Source organism: Myotis myotis, unplaced genomic scaffold, assembly GCF_014108235.1.
Source record: "Myotis myotis isolate mMyoMyo1 unplaced genomic scaffold, mMyoMyo1.p scaffold_m19_p_3, whole genome shotgun sequence".
NCBI classification, from domain to species: domain Eukaryota; kingdom Metazoa; phylum Chordata; class Mammalia; order Chiroptera; family Vespertilionidae; genus Myotis; species Myotis myotis.
Genome location: NW_023416335.1, coordinates 155,149,416 through 155,174,609, shown reverse-complemented (window position 1 = coordinate 155,174,609; position 25,194 = coordinate 155,149,416). Strand labels below are relative to the sequence as shown.

The 25,194-nt window shown below is 40.2% G+C and overlaps 1 protein-coding gene across 11 annotated transcripts in view; it reads left to right on the top strand.

The window, feature by feature from the left end:
- SLC16A7 (solute carrier family 16 member 7) overlaps positions 1 to 25,194 on the top strand; it is a 164,787-nt gene that overhangs the window by 35,062 nt on the left and 104,531 nt on the right. The window contains exons 3-5 of one of the 11 annotated variants that reach the window (XM_036299181.1): positions 12,057 to 12,098; positions 14,114 to 14,139; positions 24,413 to 24,601. The exons of 2 other annotated variants lie outside the window; for them this stretch is intronic. The gene's annotated coding sequence lies outside the window, so the exon portion shown is untranslated. Of the gene's footprint in view, positions 1 to 3,007; positions 3,101 to 12,056; positions 12,099 to 14,113; positions 14,140 to 16,161; positions 16,347 to 20,798; positions 20,924 to 24,412; positions 24,602 to 25,194 lie in introns of those variants that run through there. 8 more of the 11 variants (XM_036299184.1, XM_036299180.1, XM_036299186.1 and 5 more) reach the window with 8 other exon arrangements.

Genomic DNA, 25,194 nt, shown 5'->3' with positions numbered 1-25,194 from the left:
ATCAGACTTGAAATAGATGGAAACACCTGCCAGGAAAAAAAAAAAAAAATTGGTACCAGGCCTAATAATGCAATGTTATATTTAGATTTAGATAGCCACCAGGAAATATTATGGTTCATGCTGTCTGTTATGTATTATTATGTACTAGAGGCCCAGTGCATGAAATTCGTGCACTTGGGGGAGTCCCTCAGCTCGGCCTGTGCCCTCTCGCAGTCTGAGAGCCTTCAGGGGACATCCTTAGCACTGCCGCAGAGGCAGGAGAGGCTCCCACTATCATCACTGTGCTTGCCAGCTGTGAGCATGGCTTCTGGCTGAATGGTGCTCCCCCTGTGGGAGCGCACTGACCACTAGGGGGCAGCTCCTATGTTAAGCCTCTGCCCCTTGGTGGTCAGTGCACATCATAGTGACTGATCGTTCACCGTTGGGCCGAAACCAGCTCTCTGACATCCCCCGAGGGGTCCCGGATTGTGAGAGGGCGCAAGCCAGGCCGAGGGCCCCCACCAGCGCATGATTGGGACTGAGGAGGGATGCGGGAAATTGACCAGCTGGGGAGGGACTGCAGGAGGTCTCCAGGGCATGGCCGGACCCCAGCAGCAAGCTAACCTACTTACCAGAGCATCTGCCCCCTGGTGGTCAGTGCACGTCACAGCAACTGGTCGACTGCCTGTCCCCTGTTGGTCAGTGCACATCATAGCGAGCAGTTGAGTGGCCTTAACATATCATTAACATATTACGCTTTGATTGGTTGAACGGACAACCAGATCACCAGATACTTAGCATATTGGGCTTTTATTATATAGGATACTTGCTTCACTGACCTATTTAAAACATATTGAGTACTTTACATGTTTAAAGCACTGTTCTACATTCAGGTAGTTGGGAAAGTAAGTATAAAGAAAACCTGAGTCTTACTGGTGTGGCTCGCTTGAGCGTCCTCCCATGCACGGAGAGGTTGCCAGTTCCTTTCCTGGTCAGGGCACATACCCGGGTTGTGGGCTCGATCCCCAGTAGGGGACATGCAGGAGGTAGCCAATCAGTGTTTCTCTTCCTCTCCCTCTCCCTCTCTCTCTGAAATCAGTAAAGAAAACCTGGCCCATGGCCATAGGAAGCTAAATTAGTATTGTGTATTTGTGTGCATGTTTGTGTTGGGGAGTGGGGTAGGGTGAGTTAAATAAATAAATAGATGGCGTGTGTAATAAGGACCATGAGAGAAAGAAAGAAGTCTGAGAAGGAAGGGGCCACATTAGATGGGAAGATGTCAACTAGAAGGTATCTTTGCATCTGGACCGTAAAGCAGAGGAAAGACTGGGGCCTGCGCACAGAAGCCAGGGAAGAGGGCCAGATTAATTTAACTCCACTGTCGGCTATGTATGTTCAATAGGAATAGAACAGGTTAAACCTAAATGCTAGAATGTGGTATTATTTCACCTTTAGGCACATTTAACATGCGTGTGATTTTAAATTTGTAACTTTAAGTGGAAAGGGTAGGAGTCAGAAGTTTCCAACCCAGCTTTTCTTTAGATTCTCTGAATTAGCCTGGGTTTCCCAACCTCAGCCTTATTGATATCTTGAACTGGATAATTTCTTTTGTGGGGATGTTTAGCTACATCCCTGGCCGCTAACCAGGATCAAGACTAGAGTGAGGCCAGGGAGACAGCTAGGGCACAGTATTTTAAGGAGGCACTCATTTTCAGGGTCATGGAAATTTTCATCTTGCATTGACATTATCCCAAGGGTGAGTGAATGCCTTCTTAAATTATGAGCCCTAAGCCCTACCTTGATTAACCAGAGTCTAGGCACAGCCTATATTCACCAAAAGTTAGTAGCATCTTCCCAATTGTGACAACAAATGTATCTCTAAACAAATCCAAGTATCCCCTGAGGAACAACCTCCCCCCGCCTCACCCCCAATGCCCCCGTAAGAACCACTACAGTATAACGAGAATAACTCGGCATATTTATTTCTGAGGAGCAGCCCTCACTGTAACGTTTCTTTTTTACCCAGGTAGTCACTAAATATAGGTATACTTTGGGACCTATTTTGCGCTCACGCAAGGTAATAACTAAATACAACTGTATTTTAGGCAACGTGTGAGCGGCTGAGACCTACTTGGGGAGTAAGAGTTTAAAGAGAGATCTGTGGAAAGAAACTGTTGTGATTAATGGGCTGGTGGGCATTGGAAAGAGACAAGGGTTTGTATGAGAGTTCCCTAAAGGTGAGGAATCCATTCTGCTGTCAATAAGATACCTGACTTCTGGGTCTTGCTTGGTGGCATTGAAGAATAATAATTCTGCTGTCAATCTTGGGGTGGAAATGACAAGATTTCAAAATGCATTTTCTTGGTCCTTGTATAAATGCTAAAAAAACTACAATGGTCTTGCACTTGATTTGCCTTTTACAAAATTAGACAGTCTTCTTGGTTAATACTTCATTGTTCTATTCATATTTGCTGTTATCAGTTCTACCCCTACCCTACTCTAGTCTATTTTCTTGGGCTTCGGGGAAGCTGTGGCACTTGGGGAACTACAGTTTGTACAGTGTGACTGCCACGAAGACTACAGATACATCAGACCTTAGTGTACTACTGATGATATCAGTTAGTAGGAGATGAGAAAGCTACATCATCATATTGCAGATGTCCATTTTCATGGTAACAATTAAATAAGAATGATATGGCTACTTAATATTTAGCAATAGAGTTTAATCTCTAAAATTACAGGTGTCTCATATTCAACACCCCCCCCCCCCACCCCCGGCACTTAATACAAAGGCTGGTACATGGTGGTAATAATAACAAATTAAACAGTTAAATTTCATAGCTCACTAACTTCTGGCAGGGAGTGTCTTATGTGTTTTATTTGCATTTATTGCTCAGTAAGCCTTGCTGGTGGTTGATATTACCCTTATTTTATGCATATGCAAACTGTATTTAGCGAGGTTCATTAACTTGCTCACAGTCACATGGTTAGGGTCACTTGATTCCAGATCTGCCAACTCTGAAGTCTGTGTTCTTCAGGGCTGGCTGTAAATGGCCTTGTTGATTGTGCAGGGCACAACTGCAGCTGGTCTCATACACATGCGTGCTCTGAGCTTATACTGGTAGGTACACAATAAATATTAAGTAAATTCCAATGCTTTTAAGTGTTATTTACTTAAAAATTTTTTTGAATGTAATACAATGAGTAATGGAAATGTGGGCATCTCTCTCTCTCTCTCTCTCTCTCTCTCTCTCTCTCTCTCTCTCTCTCTTTCTCTCTCTCTTCTGCAAGGACGTGTCTAGATGTAAATTCCATGGCAAAAAGGATGGCTTTCAACTAAAAGGTGTTCCTTGCCTATTGTGATTTTACATATTCTACTGCTGAGACACTTAGGAAATTGAAACTACCCTTTAGAACTACTCCTTCAGCTAGTGTTAATGAAAATTGTATAATGCCACCAGAGTTCTTTTTCTGAGGCCTGGGGCTAAAATATTCTCTCACCATTATTTATTATTGTCGTGGAGCCATTAGCTTTTGGCATTAGAAGCTATACTTATACTAAAGGTGTTGTAGCTGGATGTATGTGCTCCCAATTCTCATTACATGCTGCTGACCTCCCCTTATAAATCTCAGCTCAGAGTTATCAGCTTTCTACTTGTTGGCCTTAATTGGAAAGTTCTCTGCTATATCCAGATACAAAATATACTATCAGAGCTTGAATTTCTGCCCCTTATTAACATTGCCTTTGTAACTTATTTCCTCAATTCTCTTTCCATTGGAATCCGGCTGAAACAAATTCCTCAGTTTTATATACAAAGTGAGCTTATGGTAGAACACATTACAAAACATGCAATGCAATAAATAAGAGCCCAGTCTAACAATGCTTTTATCATTAGAAAATATTAAATGTCCTTTACTTCACAATTTAATTACTTGCACATCATTTTTTCACTTAATCATCTAGAAATAAATGCATGCATTTTTTAGCAGTTTGAACCTCATTTTACAGTTTGAAAATCCAAGTGTTAAGTAGACACTAGTAAATTCCATGAAGGGTTTGCAAGGAGTTGTGTTTCAATTTCCTGAAACCCACCTACACTTCAGATGGATTCTAATTTGCCAAGACCCTTGTGTAGTCCAAAGGTGGCAGAGGGAATATTTGTGGACTGATTCATCTGTCCATCAGAAAAATATTTGCCTGAGAAAATCCTTCAGATTTTCCATATGCTTATGCTTGTGGATTTTCCACTGCCTATCACCATACTTCCCATTTAAGAGGTAGAAAGTCTTTATCCAGGGGTGGGCAAACTTTTTGACTCGAGGGCCACAATGGGTTCTTAAACTGGACCGGAGGGCCGGAACAAAAGCATGGATGGGGTGTTTGTGTGAACTAATATAAATTCAAAGTAAACATCATTACATAAAAGGGTACGGTCTTTTTTTTCAATAGTTTTATTCATTTCAAACGGGCCGGATCCGGCCCGCGGGCCGTAGTTTGCCCATGGCTTCACTGTACTTTGAAACTCTTTACCACTCAAATATCCTTATTCTAGGTTATTTGCATATATTAATGATGACATACTAGAAATCAGTATTACTCAGTAAAATTCATCTTAAGTAAACACTTAGAAGTATTTTTATTTTCAGTACATATTAAATATAGTTACTTAACAAACGTCAATTAAATAGCTCTTTCTTTAAAATAATTGTGTAGGGTAAGCTGAATGTGAGTTTTGTTTCCCTTAGATTTATTTATTTTAAAAATTGATTAAACGGTCTCCAAATAAATGAAGCTTAATGATTATAAGCTAATGATGTAGGTTTAAATTAACATCTGTATAAGAATTATGATATTCACAAGAAATTATACACAAACACTTCTTTTTCTCCTCAGATGAACTTACTTTTTGCCAGCATTAATAATGTCAAGAAACAATCAAAGAGAAAACATTTAATCCAGAAAATTTTCACCATTGAAATTTGAGATTAAATTATCCTCTTTTTTTCTAGTATAGAACAAAAGTTTTTTCAGGCCTTTTCTGATTAAGTTACTCTACAGAATATTCCGGCTGTGTTTCTCTTTATTTGGTGACAAAAATATGTGTGCAAAAGAGTAATTTATTATTGGATATTGTTACTATATAAATATAGGGGTGGTAAGCAAATTCAGCTGAGAGACATGTGAAAAGGTAAAATGAGGCATATTATGAATTTGAAGAGTTTATTTGAGCAAAAATCTATTTGAATTGGGCCATGCAAAACTAGAAGTGGGTAGGAGTGCTCCAGGATTGGTGCTTAGGTAAATCTTATAGAGAAAAGACAAGCCAAGTAAAGACATTATTGAATGGCTGTAGCTTAAAGCCTAATTGACTGTTTGTGATCGGCTGTCCTTAGCTTGTTGATATAGTAACCTTGAGGCATTTACAGGTTTAGATTTTGTTTTGCTTAGGTAGGTCGCGGTGGCATTAGATCCTCTTTGGTCTAATGGCCTCCGGGTTTGGTGAATTTACCAGGTAGTATGTACATTGGATGATGATTATGCATTTGATTATATAAATTTAAGAACAGAGATTTCAGCTTTCATGCATTGCCAGACACATTGTGTTAATCAATGTTTCTCTCCCAGCATATAGACTTGACATGCTATTTTTCAGATAGTATGTAGACAAAGAGAAACTAATTCCTAATTCTGAATAACTTGGAAAATTTTGTCCCTATTTCCAATGTGGTTGTGTACCAGTAAGTACCATGGACTTTTTTTGCTCATTTCTTTATGGAAAATGGAGACCATATTGATTAAACACGGTCAGCTTCCACCTTTTGAGTACTGAAGTCACACCACTCAGTTGCAAATCTAGCCTTTCGTGGCATGGTAGAGGGTTGTTTTTATTTCAGCCTTAGATTGCCCTTAATAAAACGGCTCCTGCCTGGCTCTTTCTGTGTGCACATTGGAAGACATAGAAAGAAATGTGTCACAAATAGTTAAATTTTTTACTAAAAAGTACATAAATTTAGGATCCCACAAATTGTTAATCTCAATTCTGTAGTATCTTGAACACATGCCTAGGGCTCAAAGGACACTAACAGAATGCACCTTGGGACAATTGAATTCTCCCCCCATCCCCCGCAACTATTTTGAATATAATAATAATCTGATATTTTATGGTGACTAGCTATTTCACCTCTTTACCTCCTTGTGGCCTCTCTGCTCTTTTATAATTCTCTTTTTGTTTTCTCTTCCTCTTTTGTTCTTAACAGTTTCCTATAAATAAAAGCTGCTGTCATGGTCATTGCCTTTTTTTTTTTTTTTTTTTTTTTTACTGTGCCATTATTTTCTCATCTTGTGTTCCTTATTTTATATGAACTACATTCTGGACCAGGGGTCCTCAAACTACGGCCCGCGGGCCACATGCAAATACAAATATTGTATTTGTTCCCGCTTTGTTTTTTTTACTTCAAAATAAGATATGTGCAGTGTGTATAGGAATTTGTTCATAGTTTTTTTTTTAAAACTATAGTCCGGCCCTCCAACGGTCTGAGGGACAGTGAACTGGCCCCCTGTTTAAAAAGTTTGAGGGCCCTTGTTCTAGACAGAGGAAGAATTTTAAAATAAAGTTTTTAACAATACTGTCTTTTCTGTTGTATTCCAATGGCTTAGTCACGTTGTTTCAGGAAAAAATATAATTAATAATGCTATGTGTCATGCAAATGTTAAGCTATCCAAAGGCAGTACAGTATATTATTTTATTCTTTTAGTAAAATAGGAGATATTCCTATTTTAGAAATTAAGGAACTTTGATTTTCAGAGGTTAACTTAATTTTCCAAGGTTCACAAAGCTTATTAGTGGTTGACCTAAGAAGAGACAGATCCTGACTCTTAGTTATTAAATATGCTACAAGTAATTATTAGATATCTTAGATTTAAACATTTCCTAAAGATATTCTCCAGCCCATTAAGTATAAAAACTAAGACCTCTTCCATGATAATCTTCCAGAAAAAAATTTTACATTTTTCTTAAAAAGTGTACTGGGATCTCTGATAGCTTTATTTGGTTATAATTAACATAGGAAACATAATATTTAGTATTTAATGAATATCAAATTATAGGACCAGTATTGGTATTTTCATGTGCCCCGATGAGTTATTACGTATTCCTGTACCTTTTTTATTAATACCCGAGGCACATTATACCTTGGTTGTTGGACATGACCTGAATTAGAATAGTTGATTCTTCTTTTAGCATCAAATATGGACTTAATAGTTCGCAAGTCTATCCAGTTTTTATCATCAGGAACTATCAACTCAGTAATACATACATGAACAAACTTTATAACCCTGTGGGCTCTTGTGCTTTGACCTTGAAGCCTTACAAAAATACGTTGATTTTATTTTCTAAAGATTCTTAGCAATTCCAAGACTTGATTCGGGAGTTGAAAGCGAATTTTACAAAATGCTCTCATAATTGCTACCATCCTTCTTTGGTTTTATTGTGCTCTATTCTGGGAATTAGTCTGTAGTTGCTCTGCCAATTTGTGTTTAGTACAGAACAGTGCATTGTTTTGCTCCTGTCTTATTCCTCCTCTTATTGTTGCTGGTGGAAGGGGGTTCTTGCGCTGTCAGGAGGAAAGCATTTGGGAGGACCTACAAGAGAAGATGAGGTCTGCTGGCAAAATTCATTCAGAAAGCAAAACTAAAGAAGTTCCCCAATGTCCTATATCCGTCCCTCTCACCGTGGAAAAATCAGAGCCAGAAAGAGTCAATGTTCAGAGATTCGGTGCAGTGTTAAAACTTAGTTCAGTGGAGCACCTGGCTGACTTAGCTGTGTTCCTGCTGCAATCCATTGCTTTGCCGCCGTACCTAGGCGCCTGCTGGAGCCTGTGTGTAGGGTCCGCAGGGCCAGTGGCCATGCGGCTTCTAGGCCCATGCGGCGATGGAGAGAGAACATGAGTGGACTGGGCAAGTTCAGGTCTCAAGCCAGGGACAGAGAGCGTCTTTGTCCGCCTGGAATTCTGTATTCTCTGGCTTGGGAGGAACCAGGAGCTCTTTCAAAATAGCCAATCAGCTTCCCAAACTGTTGCGGGCTTCTGATGGGGTCCATCCCGAGTCAATGATCTTTTTCCCCGGTTAGACTGAGGCCTCTATGGTCCAGCACCTTTCCCTGCACCATTTTGACTTTATTGCTCATGTTCTTACCTCTCCCTCTGCTTTCCCCTCGCCCCCTACACAATCTGGTACCTGTTGTGGGGGAGGGGAAGGTGTTAATCCCCTTGGAGGGGCTATGCTGAGGTTTCTTGGGGTGTGAAGTTGTAGCTTCCTGGTGAAGCAAACAGGCCTTTGCTTCCCAGCTGATTATGCTCAACAATGTCTGACTCTTCCTTTGCTTCCTTTCCCATCAATAATTAGCTAAGGAAGGGAACAGGTTAATGTTCTCACAGATATTACTGTGTATAAGCAAGGAAGCAAACATAAAACTACAACACAAAACTCTTGTGATAGTGAGGGAATTGAAACCATTCTGTGTAACCAAAATGATGTAGCGAAGAGCAATATCGCCAATAAAAAATGACAGTCATTTTCACTGCATCATCATGGGTTTACAATTACATTCCTACTTGAAGCAACTTTAACCGATGTTGACCTATTTCTCAGCCTTCTGCCTCGTTTAAATGTTTGTAGGGAAACTCGAGAATGTTGTTAGAAACAAAAAAGACAAGGAAATGTGTGACTTACTCTTTGTATTGCATCACTGATTTTTGAGGGGAGTTTCATGATTTCAACTTATGTATTTTCTCTAAATTTTGGTGAATGTGCCTTTTGTCATTTGAAATGAAATCTTATGTTAACTTGAACTCCATACTCTGACAGAAAAACAAATATTTTATAATTTTACTTTTCCAAACATGTGATTGTTGTTTTTGTTTTGTGAAATTAAGTGACTGAAATTCTGAAGGAAAAAAAAAAGTAGCGCTTTTCCTAAAATACCCTTGAATTCTATCTACCCAAATAACAGGAGGATTCATACCACCCATGCCAACCGTTTGTAGTGTGTAGGATTTTTTTCAGTTATTTTATTTTTCCTTTCTACCATTTGATTGACAGGCATAATGAAAGCCATTGGCAGCCCCTATCAGAAACAAGTGCTGCCATGTATTAACAACTGAAAATACCTTTCATCTTGGTGGCTAATAAAGAGACTGATGTTCTAAATGTCTTTTCCAAAAATGTAAAGAGTATATTTTGGTGCTTAAGCAAAGTTCCCTCAAATGTATATACAGGCATTTTGAGAGGAACTGCATGTATGAAAAATGACTTATATGAGTAATTTGAGAAGGCTAAAAGGTTTCTAATTGAACAAAATATTGAATACAGCATTTTTATAGAATTTAGTGCTTCCATGGACATTTTAGAGAGAGTGGAAGGGAAAGGAAGAGAGACAAAGAGAGTAACATTGATGAGAGAAAGAAACATCAATCAGTTGCCTCCTGCTCACCCCATATGGGGAGTCTGGGGCCGGGCCTGTAACTAGGGCATGTGCCCTGACCTGGAATTGAACCAGAAGCCTCTCAGTGCATGGAACTATGCTCAACCAACTGAGCCACACCAACGAGGCAAAATGAATCTTGTATTAACTCTTTTAACTTGAACTTTTTTGTCTATAAATTGGAGATATGATACCTGCCAGGATACCCTGTAGTGAGAACTATATGACATAGCACATACATAGTACTTACCTAGGTAAGTCTCTATCCTGCCCCCACAGAGGCCTTACTTAAACACATTAGTTTAAGGAGCCATTTACCCCTCCCTTCATTCCTATGCTTATTTTTCAAATATATTTTTATTGATTTCAGAGAAGAAGGGAGAGGGAGAGAGATAGAAGCATCAATGATGAGAGAGAATCATTCATCATCTGCCTCCTGCACACCCCAAACTAGGGATCGAGCCCACAACCGGACATGTGTCCTTACCAGAAATCAAACTGAGAACTCCTGGTTCATAGAATGATGCTCAACCACTGAGCCATGTTGGCTGGGCTGCTTCTTTTCTAATTTACTTCATACAAATCAATTCTTTTAATTTGTATTTTAATTTAATTTGTATCTCCTGCCAGGGCAGAGATGTTGTGTATTAATTTGCTGCCAAATTCTCCTGAGTCTAGTCTTATACATAGTATTAATTAATTCATACATTCATTCAAAAGTAGTTCTTAGAACTTACTTTGCTTGAGATGTTGAAAGTGTGATGAACAAAAATGAAGTCCTTGTCCTCATGGAACACAAAACTAGTTTTTGCATTAATAAGTGAATATTTTTTGATGGGTCCAAATTTATTCTAAAATTGTGCAATAGTTTCTAGGGCTATTAATATATATGTGCCAGAATAGAAATAGAGTTAATCTTTGTTGTTGTTATGTTTTTTTAAAATATGTTTTTATTGACTTTGTTTAGAGAGAGAGAGAAAGAGAGAGGGTTAGAGAGATAGAAACATTGATGAAAGATAAATATCGATTGGCTGCCTCCTACATGTTCCCCACAAGAAATCGAGCCCACAACCCAGGCATGTGCCCTGATCGGGAATTGTTCCTGCAGCCTCTTGCTTCCTGGGTCGATGCTCAACTGCTGGACTGTTATGTTGTTTTTTCAAAATCTTGTCTTTATGACTTTTTTACTTTTAAACATTCAAGGGAGTCATTTTAGCACGGATATTTCTGATTTGGGGAGAGACACTGAAGTTATCAGGTATCACTTGATCTTACTTTTTCCGTTTCTGAAAAGAGGGAGTCAATTCTCATGCTTTTCTACAACCTAGGGCTTAATGAACCATTATCGATTGTGTGTCAGCTGTGGTCTCTCCTTGATGTAATGAACAAGGCAGTTTTGAGGTTGTCTTTGGTGAGAAGATGCACAGTAAAGTTGATACCCCACCATTTTGGAATATCAATACTGGATCCATATGACCTGAAACACTGAATGAAATCTAGCAAAGCAGATGTTTCCTAATATTGTTTTTAATGGTGTTAAGAGAAAAGTATTTGAATTTACAGATTAAAAAAAAATTGTATTGCCAATTCATTTTAATTTAAACAAAATCTTAAATAAAACCTTTCCTATACATTTGTATGCTGCAGACATACTTTGTGAATTGATGTAACAATAGTTTCAAAAATAAATTTTCACCAGTGGGAAATGGGGTAGAGGGAGGCAGAAGAGGGTGGGTGGGGGATAAATGGTGATGGAGGAAGACTTGACTTGGGATGGCAAGCACAGTACAATATACAGATGACATATTGCAGAATTGTACACCTGAAACCTATAATTTTATTAACAAATGTCACTCCAATAAATCCAATTAAAATAAATAAATAAGTAAATAGACTTGCTGTCTGTATGCATGCACGATCATTGGTTTCTGTGCTTCATATTGATCCTCGGACTTGGAATGACCTTCCTGTCCTTTTCATCCATTGATTCCTCCTGATCTTTAAGAAGCATCGCTTTTTCTAAAATTCTGTCACTGTCCTTTGCTTACCCCAGGCTGGTTAGATACTCTTTCTCCGTGTTTTCAAAAAGCCACACACTTAATTAGTTTACTTACTTTACTACATTTTTCAAAATTATCTATTTCTAGGTTTGTATCCCCTAATTAGATTATGAGCTCTTTGATACTGGAGACCTCATTGTGATCATCTTTTTTAAAAAACATATTCTTTATGAACTCACCTATTTTTTTAAAATGTTTTTAATTGATTTTTACACAGAGAGAAACAGAGAGGGATATAGAGATATAAACATCAATGAGAGAGGAACATCATCGATTGGCTGCCTCCTGCATGGGCCCTACTGGGGATCAAGTCCACAACCTGGGCATGTGCCTTGACTGGGAATTGACCCAGCAACCTTTTGGTTCCTGGGTTGACTCTCAACTGCTGAGCCACATCAGCCAGGCTGTGATAATCTTTGTAATTCTATAACCTAACACAGTGTCTGGTCATAGATTGTCTTAGTTTGTTCAGGCGGCTGTAACAAAATACTAGAGCCTGGGAAGCTTATAAACAACAGAAATTTGTTTTTCACAGTTCTGGAGGCTGGGGATCTGAGAAGAGTGCCAGCAGAGTCAGGTGAGGGTCTTCTTTTAAGTCACAAATTTCTCATGTGTCCTCATGTGGTGGAATAAGCAAGGTAGCTTTTTGGAACCTCTTTTATAAGCCACCAAGCCCATTCCTAAACACCACACCCTACTTCTTAATACCATTATCTGAGACATTAGGTTTTCAACATCTGAATTTTTGGAACACAAACATTCAAACCAGAACATAAATGGTGCTCAGTGAATAAATGGATGAATGAATGATGTGGATTGAAATTGGACCTGATTCTTTGAAAGTACAATCCAGAAGGGAGACAGATTTCAGAGACAACTACTCCTTCCATTTGACAGTGGTTGAAGTTATGGACTAGAAGGGCGAAAATGAAGTGAAAGTTCACTGGGGAAGAGCATACAGTGTAGGCCAGAGAATTGCACTAACCATGAATTAAGACTGTGGTTATGGAGACCAATTGAGACAGATTCAAGAATAGTTCTGAAGGATTTGAAAGTCGTGTACAGAGTAAAGTGTTGAAAGTAATTAAAAGTAACTTGTTTAAACAGCTTATAATATTTGGGAAAACAGGCACAAAGCTGTTAGAAAATTCATTTTAATGCCATAAATTATTGATGAGTTATTACTGTCCACATATGCTCAAAATAGATGTTTTGTCAATTTTTAAAGACTGGGATGATTTGAATTAGTATAATACACTTAAAAGCTATATAAAATATTGATACGTGAAGTTACCTACCACACTAAGGCCTTACTTCATGCTTTGGACTGAGCTGCATACTTTTGTATGCACTATCTTTGGTACTTACCTCTGTTTACATTTTACAGACGAGAAAACAGTGTTAGAGAGTTTAATCCACCTTAAATACCAGATCTGGCATTCAATTTATTTCTTTTGATTTGCAAATCAATGCTTTGTTATTCTACACTATACTGTGTCTTAGTGAGTTTCTGAAATATGTTTACTTTTTCAGCATGAATGTAAAGTGACAAGCATAAATGTATATAAATTTAGTTGTAGCTCACAGGGTCATCCATTCATTCATGTGTCAAACATTTGTTGGCCTTCTAAGCTCTGTGCTAGGTATTGCATATACAACCATGCCCTTGTGAAATTTATAGACAGGCATTAGAAATATAAGGAACTGTATAGTAACAATTTTCATAAATGCTATGAAGGAAAATATAGTGCCTTTTATTAAGTACATTACAGAGCAGGGTCTCCGTGTACTTTCTTTCCTGTGGGCAAGTGTAATTAGATTTGTAATATAGCTAACTGTAACCCAAGAAGATGCTTAAAATAGCTTTAGCTAAGTGGGACCACAGCAGTGTAATTAAGCTGAACCTTTTGAAAACATTGGTCTTCCAGCAGCCTTTCCACAGAACAGAAGAAATTTTGGTGAAGAAAATTGTGGCCAAATTTTCAGCTTTTTATTTTAGCTTTGGAAGCTGACTTTGAGACTATCTCAGCAATGATGTACATCCATTAAAAAAAATGCAATAAATATCCATAGAGATGATGATGACACTGCCCTTTAGAGAGCAGTCTCTCTCCTCTTGCAACTCTGAGCATGTGGGATGGGTGATTTTGTACTGGAAATATTGAGTATTTGATAAGTTTGAATATTTGGGTGATATTTAGCATAAAACATAAATAGCAGCCAAACAGGAGAATGTATGTCATTTAGAACATAATAAAGCTGGATGATCAAAATAAAACAACCAAAAAAATCTTAAAAAACAAACACGAAAAAACAAAGCAAAACGATGCAGAACTTTACCAGATGTTAATTACAATCTAGGTTCTGGCTTTATTGTAGTTCAAAGGTTATAAAATCCCAAATTTCAGTTTCAGAAGTTACCTCGGGCTTGTATTATAATGATATTATAAGTAACTGGTACAAAAGGAATTTGTGAAAATTGCAGAAAAATAAATAATCTGTTTATTCTAGTTTGATTTTCCTGCCAGCAAATGTGTGTTAAAACTTGACTCATTTTCCCCCTCTCCCCTTTCAAAATTTCTTCATAAACAGATGGAAAACTGGTGATTTCCTGACAGGTGGGGATTTTTTTGTAATTATCTGAAAATCTGAAAGGCTTCAGATTCTATTTCTTTGCTTTCAGGGAGCAGTTGAAATGCTTTTCAATAAACATAAATGTATATGAAAGATAGAAGTTAATCAAGAAATCTGATATCATAATTGAGCCTCGTCATCTATCAACTTGATATTGTGAGGCTTCCCTATTATCTAACGCCTTTCCTAAACATCCTCACTGCATAAATACTTTTTTTTAAAAAATATATTTTATTGATTTTTTACAGAGAGGAAGGGAGAGGGATAGAGAGTTAGAATCATCAATGAGAGAGAAACACTGATCAGCTGCCTCCTGCACACATCCTACTGTGGATGTGCCCGCAACCAATTCCTTGACTGGAATCGAACCTGGGACCTTTTAGTCCGCAGGCCAACGCTCTATCCACTGAGCCAAACTGGTCAGGGCTGCATCAATACTTCTTATCATCCTTGCCCTTATGTCTTCCTTGTGTATACTCTCACAAAGGAGGAACTCTTAAGATTAAGGAGGAACTCCTGAGGAATCAATAGGAGCTTGTCTAATAGAAAAATGAGAAGAGGATTTCTTGATAGGCATGGATACCTAGTAAAGCAGTAAAGACATGAAGGTATGAAATAACATGGAATGAGCTGGAAACAAATGAATTCAGTGTTGTTAGACTATATGTTGCAAGGGAAGAACTGACATTAGAGGAAAATGAAAGGGAAAGGGTCTGATGGCAAAAACACAAATGTCAAGGAGAAATTATCACAAAGCGAGTGAGGGTCTGTTTGGTGACTAGGAAGATTATCTCCACTACTAGGGGAGGAGGAATTGAATGAAGGATTAATAGAGATATGGAAATGTGTACAGGTAACAACAAGACATTGGGAGACTTCATGTCTGTTCTGATGGCTTTTCTTTTCTCTGTGAACAAGAGGTCAGGTTAACTACAGGTAATGAATGGGGGTTGTTAGGGAACTTGAGGAGAGGGGAACATGGTTAGAATTGTAATGGAAAGGACAGGAAGATACCAGGAGATGTGAGAAAAGCTTCCTGGAGAGGCATTGAAGGTCATGCTGAAATTGAAATCTGTGAATGTGCAATGGCATTAATCTGTGCAGGTAATCCATTTTTTTCTGGTTCTACTCAGTACTATAATTGTAAGGTCCATTTTGAGTTTGGAAGTTTCAGACTTCTTTTTGCAGGAAGATAAAGGTATAACTTCAGAATGTTGGTTATTACAGGTGACATTAATGTTTACTAAGTACTTAGAATGTGTTAGGAACTTAGTATAGTAGGTACATTATCACATTTATCCCCTTCTTTCTTATGAGGTATATGTATTATTCTTAGTTTTAAAAATTGGGCCCGCAACCCTGACCAGTGTGCTTCAGTTGGTTGAGCATTGTCCAATGCACCAAAAAGTCCTTGGGCTCAATTTCCAGTCAGAACACATGCCTGGGTTGTAGGCTCAATCCCCACTAGGGGGGTTGCAGGAGGCAGCCGATCAAGGTTTCTCTCTCGCATTGATGTTTCTCCTCTCTCTCTCTCTCTCTCTCTCTCTCTCTCTCTCTCTCTCTCTCTCTCTCTCATCAATACAAACATTTAAAAAAATTGAGGATCCAGTTAAGTAATTTTTTCAAGGTATTTTACCAAGAAGTACGTGGAAGAACTGGAATTTGAATAAGGATCCAATGTTGCAGCTGAGCAGGGAAAAACAGGTTAGAAAAGGGCTAAAAGTTTGGCAGAAGATGTGTCAAGGAACTGAAAGGTTTCAAGGAAATTTCAGAATAGGATTGATAGAATAATAGTTTTAAGGTTGCAAAAAAGATAGAAAACTAATTGGGAAATAGAATATCAATGTTTAAGAGTTCAATGATGGCACCTTTCAGAATAGTCGTAAGGTTCAAGAAATGGGAGTTACTGAAACGAGAGTGGATTGGAGATCATGGATTCTCTGGCAAGCTTATTCATTGTAATGCATGGGTATTGATTATAAATGTTGATTATGGTTGGACTTTAGAGTGAAGAGAAATGTATTTTGAAGAAAAGACCTGAAAGCTGATGAGTCTCAGTATTCAGGTGAGATAGCTTGGTGAAATGAACTTAAGAAAATATTCCCCCACGCCCTGATGAGTTGAAGTAGTAATAACACAAAAGCCACAGATCGGAAATGGACTATGCTGAGCCTCTGTTCTGGCCACGAAGGTATGGAATTTGCATTCATTCAAGAGGATTTTATTTAAGTCAGATCCTCAAAGAAGAAAGAATGCAGAGACAAAATAATTTTCAGGTTAGGAATAAGGAAGTTGTTTATTTAAAAAAAAAAAGAAAAGGCAGGGAGGGGGTGGCTCCAAAGGATACAATGGAAAATGTTAGGAAGGACATCAGCAGTGATGTGGAAGGGTGGAAAATATGATCTGAATGGGGAAAAAACCCACATACTATGAGGATGATATTGAGAAAGACTGGTGATTAGAGGAAACAGTTTATTTAGGGCTTGACAGCAATAGAATCAAGAGGCATCAGTGGAATTAGTTGGCTTCAGATTTTAAATGGAGCTTTGATTTATAGGTGTTTTGCTGTTTTGATTCCAAATAATGACATGACCTGACTCAGCCACATTAATGTTTGAGCTAAGTGGGGCTGGCACTGTCCAAAGCTCTGTAGGTATTGGGTTGATACACATACTTGGTCATTCAATGTAAGATGTGCATAAAATTAATGAGATTTATACCTCTGGTTTTGTGTCCTTGCTTGAAAATATTTTCTTTAAAAAATTCTAAACTTGACATTAGTACATATTGACAGACATCTTTTCCTAATGTTTCTCTTATTCAAAGCATTGCACTGTAATGATTTAATATTTAGTATTCAGGATTTATATATCATCATCTTCTGATCACTAGGACAGATTCCTGCTAATGTTATTTAAAAGCAACAAAATCTTACCTGAGCACTTTGATTACTACTGTAACACAAATTAAGAAATTTAAATTGGGTCTGTAGATTTACCTGTCCCACAATATCTGAAAAGGAATGGTGGCTTATATGAAAAAAAATAAATAAATAAAGGGACTTATATGAAAATACAATATTTTGCAAGTGCTTTTTAAAAAAAATATATTTTTATTGATTTTAGAGAGGAAGGGAAAGGGATAGAGATAGAAACATCAATGATAAGAGAGAATCGTTGATCGGCTGCCTCCTGCAAGCCCCTTGCAGGAGGGGATCAAGCCCACAACCCAGGCATGTGCCCTTGACCAGAATCGAACTCAGGACCCTTCAGTCCGCAGATGGACACTCTATCCACTGAGCCAAACCAGCTAGAGCTGCAAGTAAAATTCCTTATAAAAGTCATCAAAGTTTAGCAATAGAAGTGTTTTAATACATCAGATAGTCCAAGCACCCATTAGTTGCTAATGCATGCATTCAGGGTCTTTTCACGAGCAAGATGTCTTCTAACTGAATGGTCATTGTGGAAAGGGTCCGCAAAATCGAGGTTGAAATATTGTCTCCTGCCCTCAAAATTCTGTAACCCTGAGAACGTGGTTTCTCCAAGCTAAGAGTTTCCTGTTCTGTAAAATGGAGATGCTAGTATTACCAAGGGTAACTGGGAGGATTGGAGCAGGCTATTTAAGCTGTAGATATCTCTATCAGAGGTTCTATTTACATGGAACAAAAATCTCTCTCTGCGTAGTTTTCTAACCCATTTGCCGCATGAAACTACATTAGGAAGCTGAAAACAATCTAAACACTAACTTTCCCACTGAGTTCAATTTGTGATGTTTATACAACAACCTGGCCTTTGACAACTCGATAATAACAATAGTTTCTTTTCCCAAAGATAACTAATGACTATCCAGGACATGCCAGGCAAGGCTATGCAGGAATTCCATCAAAATCAGTCTCAGAGGAGTTCCATCTATCTTAGGAATCTCCTGCTTTAGTGTCCCTGTTTGCTTAGATGTAGCCTGGGTGCACCCTCTGGGAAGCATGGACTCTGTAAATCCAGCAATGGGCTTCCGAGCTCAGCAGCTTGGGCGCTTGGTCAATTACACTTCCTCTAGTCAGAGATCTTCAAGGCACATTCTTAAGAGCACCACACCCTATTTATCCACTCGAATCATATGTAAAAATAGTATTGCTAAAGGCTCCGGTGTACAATTTGCTTCATCGAATAAAACATAAATGTCAATTTGGCTGCAGGGGAGATGGTAGCTAACAGAAGCTGCTACCTTTTGGCTCCATTCTCATTCTCATTTTCCCATATGAGTCCCCCTCACAGCTACCCCTACCTGCATCATAGAGCTAGATAAACTAGGTATGGTGGCACATCACCAAGACAAGCTCACTAAGATATGCTTTCAAAATGTGTTTTGGTTTTGTCGCTCTTCATGGTTAATTTTCAATGTGGTGCTAAGGAAATTGTATTTGTTTTTAACACCAATTGATTTTCTCTCATTGAGACTCCCTCATTTAGAAGGGCAGACAATTTATATTTCCATAACAAAGATATGTAAGTAAAATTAGTGCATTCAATATTTTTGCTAAAGTTCTGCAATCGAAACTATTTGACTTAGTGTTTTTTCAATTTATTTTCATTTTAAGATGGTGTAAGTCGTTTCCTTATATTCGACTCATAATTTTATTGCACTTGTTTAGAAATTTTAGGTTATAGTACTTATTAAGGAGTGCAGTAGAATTCCTTCAAGTTGGTCATGAAAATGGCTATATACGGTAGTTGTAAATAGCTTTAGAGACTGTGTCTCCTGTGACTTTCAAAGATCACCTTTGGTGGTTGTGTAAACTTAAAACAATGAATTTGCTTTTGGATATCTAAGAGTGTGAGCTGGTGTGGTGCTCTACCCTGTTATTTAACAGCAAAAGAAATTCTTCTGCTTGCCATAATGCTCTCACATGCTTCAACCTTGGGTCGGTCAGCCGCTGATCAGCTGATGTGATTTTACATGTTTGCCTTGATTATTTATAATTCACTTTAAGTTCCCTTGTAGTGTTTGCTATTTGTTTCCAAAACAAACATGTCTTCTGTGTTTGTTGGGAAAGAAAAGAAGGAGATTTAAAGGAAAATACCAGATGGGTTCTCCATTATTTTTTTGACTTAATTGCTAATGCTAACTGCTATCATAAACTATGGAATTATGAATTAGGTGTTAATGAATATTTCATTCAAGAAACTTTTAAGCCCTAATGAACACTAAATATTTAAAAACATGGTTGGATGATGCTGTTAAGTTAAAATATTTTTTTCTCCTAAGAGAGTAGGATTATCTGCTGTTTTCTCTTGAAAATTTGAGTGTGGATTTACATAGTGTTAAGTATTCCTTTTAACTTTACTTTGGTCTCTAAAAACAGTTCCTTAACTTAGGAAGATTTTTTTTTTCTACTTTGTCAAATATGTCATTAAAATTACCTACTTAGCTGTTATATAAATTTTTATTTTTATTAGTCTATAGGTAATAATCAACCATGTGTAAACATGAATAATAGAGGGGTGGGCAAAAGTAAGTTTACAGTCATTCATATGAAAAAAGACATGCAGGTTATGATTATTATAATAGCTTTATTAACTCAAAAGAATGTTACAACTGTAACTTACCCTGTATATTTCTTCCTCTACATCATACATATTTAGCTCCTTTAATAAACACCTTTGTAAAAACATGTTTTATTTATTTCTTAATTTAGACTTGTTCATGTTAGAAAAGATCACGAACCCTGACTTTTGCATTTTAGTTGCAACTAAAGTTCCCAAGTTAGTAATTATGAGATGACTATGTCCCAGATATAGAACTTTATATACCACAGAATATTAAAAAAACAATATTGAAATAGCTGCTGGTTCTTTGTAAAAAGTATGGCCATTTAAATTACAAAATTAAAATATGATATTTTTATACCTGGTAATTAGATAAAATATTGGACATTAACTCAGCTTTCTGCAGGCTGGGAGATGCCTGTATTTTTGCTTCCTCTTTGTATTGATTTTCCATAATGGAATTTCTCTTAGCTTTTGGACTTTTCTAGATATATAACCAAAGCTTTTAGTATTGGGTTTATATTAAGGGAATTATAAAGCAAGTTGTTGTTTTTTCAATAATTAAAAGTCTTTGTAAAACATATATATGATTTAGAAATGTATTCAAAAGGGTCATATATACTAACTTTTGCAGAAGGTGAAGATCACTCAGAAGTTAAAAAGCCGTGCCAAAATAAAAATAAAAAACATTTTATTTCTTTTTAACTACCTTTCATTAAAATAGTTATTTAGTAGATATGATTATGTAACTGTAAAGTTAGTCCTTATTTTTTACATATCAGTTCACAAATACATGCTTTTTTCCCAGCAAAATATATATCATCCTATATAATAAAAGAGAAACATGGTAATTAACCATAACTTTGCTACCCTTCCCATTGGCTAATCAGCAGGATATGCAAATTAACTGCCAACCAAGATGGCGGCCGGCAGCCAGGCAGCTGAAGCGAACAGGAGGCTTTCTTGCTCCAGTGATGGAGGAATCCAACGTTCCCCACCTGCCACTGCTGGCCTCTGAGCTTGCACTCTAAGAAACAATGTTGCAATTATAGAAGCTAAACAATCCCCAGAAACCTGCTTTCAGCCAGCCGGCCTTGGAGCAGGACCTGAAACAGTGTTTCAATTATAGAATCCAAACAAGCCCAGATCAGCAGCCGAGGTCTGAGAGCTGGAGTCGAGCCTTAGAGCTAAAGCCGGCCCTCAGTTCCAGTGACAGCCATAGAAGGTAAATAAATCCCAGAATAAAAAAAAGAAAAAAAGGAGAGGATGGGAGCTTCAGTCGCCCACCAGCCTGAAAACAGCCCTCAGCCCCTCACCCAGACTGGCCAGGCACCCCAATGGGGACCCCCACCCTGAAGGGGGTGTGGCCAGCTGCAAACAGCCATCATCCCCTCATCCAGGCTGGCCAGGCACCCCAGTGGGGACCCCCACCCTGATCCAGGACACCCTTCAGGGCAAACCAGCCGGCCCCCTCCCATGCACCAGGCCTCTATCCTATATAGTAAAAGGGTAATATGCCTCCCAGCACCGGGATCAGCTGAGCAGCGAGGCCTCACTGCCCCGGTGTCAAGCGGAGCCGCAAGGCCTTCCAGCACTGGGATCAGCGGAGCTGCGAGGCCTTCTGGCCCCTGGAGCAGCGTGACAGGGGGCAGCGCCCAAACCCCCTGATCACCCTGTGGCTCTGTGTGTGACAGAGGGCGGGACCACACCCCCCCATCTGCCCTGCTCTGTTCGTGACAGGGGAAGGCACCCTAACCCCCTGATCGGCCCTGCTCTGTGCCTGATAAGGGGGAGCTCCCCAACCCCCTGATCAGCCTGCTCTGTGTGTGACAGGGTGCGGGCCCCAACCCCCCATGGGCCCTGCTCTGTTTGTGACGGGGTAGAGCCGCAATCTCCCCATCGGCCCTGCCCTGAGTGTGACAGGGGGGAGTGCCCCAAACCCTGATCCGCCCTGCTCTGTGTGTGACAGGGGGCAGTGCCCCAACTCCCCTATCGGCCCTACTATGTGCGTGACAGGGGGGAGCTCCTCAACCCCCCCTGATGGGCCCTGCTCTGTGCGTGACAAGGGGCAGTGCCCCAACACCCTCATCGGCCCTGCTCTGTGCGTGACAGGGATGTAGCGCTGCAACCTCCACATCGACCTGCCTTGAGTGTGACAGAGGGCGGTGCCCCAACCCCCCAATCGGCCCTACCCTGAGCATGACTGGGGGTGGCATCGCAACCTCCCGATCTGCCCTGCGCTGTGCATGACAGGGGGTGGCGCCCCAACTCCCCAATCGGCCCTGCTCTGAGCCCGGCCAGGGGCTGCACCTAGGGATTGGGCCTGCCCTCTGCCACCCAGGAGCGGGCCTAAGTCAGCAGGTCATTATCTCCTGAGGGGTTCCAGACTGTGAGAGGGCACAAGTGGGGCTGAGGGACACCCCCACCCCCCCCGCCAGTGCACACATTTTTGTGCACCGGGTCTCTAGTATATATATATATATATATATATATATATATATCTCCTAGCTAATAAAAGAAAAACATGCAAATTGACCATACCCCCGAACGCTTCCCATTGGCTAATCATCAGGATATGCAAATTAACTGCCAACCAAGATTGTGGCCAGCAGCCAGGCAGCTGAAGCGGACAGGAGGCTTGCTTGCTCCAGTAATGGAGGAAGCCAAGGTTCCCGGCCTGGGCAGCCCAGCTCTGAACTCCGGATGCAACAAAGTTGCAATTATAGAAGCTAAACAAGCTCCAGGTACCTGCTTTCAGGCAGTGGGCTCAGAGCTTAGAGTGGCAGTGATGGCAACATAGTTTCAATTATAGAAGCTAAACAAAGCCCAGATATCTGCTTTCAGCAGCCGAGGCCTCAAGCTAGAGCTGGCCTCAGAGCTAAAGCTGCCTCTCAGCTCCAGTGACAGCCATAGAAAGTAAATAAATCCCAGAATAAAAAAAAAAAAGAAAAAAAGGAGAGGCTGAGAGATTCAGTCACCCGCCAGCCTGAAAATGGCCCTCAGCCCCTCATCCAGACTGGCCAGGCACCCCAGTGTGGACCCCAACCCTAAAGGGGGTGCAGGCAGTGTAAAAACATCCATCATTCCATCATTCAGGCTGGCCAGGCACCCAAGCGGGACCCCCACCCTGATCCGGGACACCCTTCAGGGCAAACCAGCTGGTCCCCACCCGTGCACCAGGCCTCTATCCTATACTACAGGCAGGGTGGGACAGCGCGAGCTGCCATCTGGGCCCCATGTGCAGCCCTGGGCAGCGGGGCATAAGCCCCGCCCCCAGCTGGGACCCCTATGTGCCACCGGAGCCCCCAGCCGGGACCCCTGTACTAAGCTCCGCCCCCAGCTAGGACCCTATAACTATTGGAGAGCAGGAAAGTGCTGCTAGGCCCTGGGTCGCTGTGGTGATCCGGCCATCAGTAAGTAGAAAAGTGTGGTCTGTAGGCAGCCCCAAGCTGCGCCTGATCAGGGAGCAGGAAAGCCCGGCCTGAGGGCAGCCCCAAGCTGGGCCTGATCCAGGAGCAGGAAAGCCCAGCTTGCAGGCAGCCCCCAGCTGGGCCTGCTCCTCGGTCACCATGGGGATCCAGGAGCAGGAGAGCAAGCCCGGCCTGCAGACAGCTCCAAGCTGGGCCTGCTCCCCAGTTGCCATGGATACCTGGAAGTGGGAAAGCCCAGCCTGTGGGCAGCCCCCTGCTGGGCCTGTTCCCCCGTCACCATGGCGATCCTGGAGCAGGAAAGCCCGGCTTGCAAGCAGCACCCTCATCCTTGCTATGGCTCAAGAGAGAGTACAACATGCAGTGGAGAGATCAACCTGAGAGATCAACACAGAGGGGCTCCTGCTCCAAGCATCCATGGTGTGGCTGAGGGCAGGCCCCCAGCAGACACAAACACACACACACACACACACACACACACACACACACAGTGCTTGTTCTGAGCATCCAGTGTGGCTGGGGGCAGACCCCCAGTGGGGACACACACACACACACACACACACACACACACACACACGATGCCTGCTCCGAGCCTCTGCTGCCAGACTGTGGCCATCAGTAGGACATCCACTGAAGGCTCCCGGACTGAGGGAACCCCCACCCTCCAGTGCATGAATTTCATGTACTGGGCCTCTAGTGTGTGTGTGTATGTATGTATATATATATGAATACTAGTATAAGGAACATTTCCCCCACCCACCCCCAGTAACATGTTTCTTGGTGTTTGAATTTTTTTTATTTTTATTTTTTGTACATAGAGAAAAGGGAATTTCAGAATTTTTACGTACATTTTAGCAAACAAGTTTTGATCTATTGGCTTCTTGGTGCAGTAATGCAATGGCAATCCCCTCTGGTGCCACAGGCCCAAATTACTACAAGGAAGTGTAAACACTAATTTCTTAGGAGGTGAGGCCAGCCCCACAGGAACTTCTCTTACATCCCTCTGGTCTACAATAATTCATAAATATCTAGATTTTTTTCCCCCTCAAGTGAATCATTAGATGTTAAAAATGGAACAACAGAGTCACAAAGGGTCACATGCTTTTCAGTAGAAAGCATTCTCCCTCACTAGGCGACTACCACAGTGCAGACCTGACTGCCCGAAATTATGCTCAGGTGGTTAGTCAGTATTGTCTGCATCTGGTTATGGAAAAGGCTTTCTTAAAAAAAAAAAAATCCAAAGTGCACAGTGAGAATAAATCAAAGCTTTTTTTGTTTTGTTTCAGCATCAGTTTCATCTAAGCATCTTTCAGAGCGAGGACTGCTGAGATGCCTGGCCTTTGTCCTCCCTACCCTCCAAAACTAAAAAAAAAAATTAGATAAAATAAAAATAATGTCAAGCAATTTAGACATTCATCAGCCTGGTAAACAAATTCTGCCAGCAAACAGAAGTCCTACTGTTGTAAAGAAAATTGGTAAGACAAAAAGTACATATTGTTAACGTAAAAAAAAAAAAATTCAAACCTGTAAAGAATTTTTGTTAGTTTATTTGAGCCAAATTGTCGACAATTGCCAGGAAGCAATATCTCAACGGATTAGGTCAGTGCTCTGGAGAATGGCGAGTTACATCTATATTTATGTATTGCAATCAAAGGAGGGACATAGATGGGTTACATGAAATCCATTGGTGATAGACTAGAGAGGCAGGAGAAAGCAAAGCGGGGAAACCTCTGGGATTGGATATAAAGTAAAATGATAGACACATACTTAGGTGGGTGCAGGAACAATTAACATGATAATGAAGGGATTTGTGGTATCTGTCCTGGCACCCAGGCACATTCGGTTGTGCCCCAAGGGTTCCGGAAAAAGGGTGGTTACAAGTTACCTAGACATTTCAAGGGTATGTTATCACAGATGCAAAAAGACAGATAGGCTCAGTTAAGGTAAAGTTTGACCTTGTTGGTGAAGATACTAGCCTAGGATGTAACTACCCACCATAACTGCTTTTAGATAAAGTTTAATTTCAGAACATCCTTTGTAGTTACTTTAGGTCTCTGAGTTTGCAAGA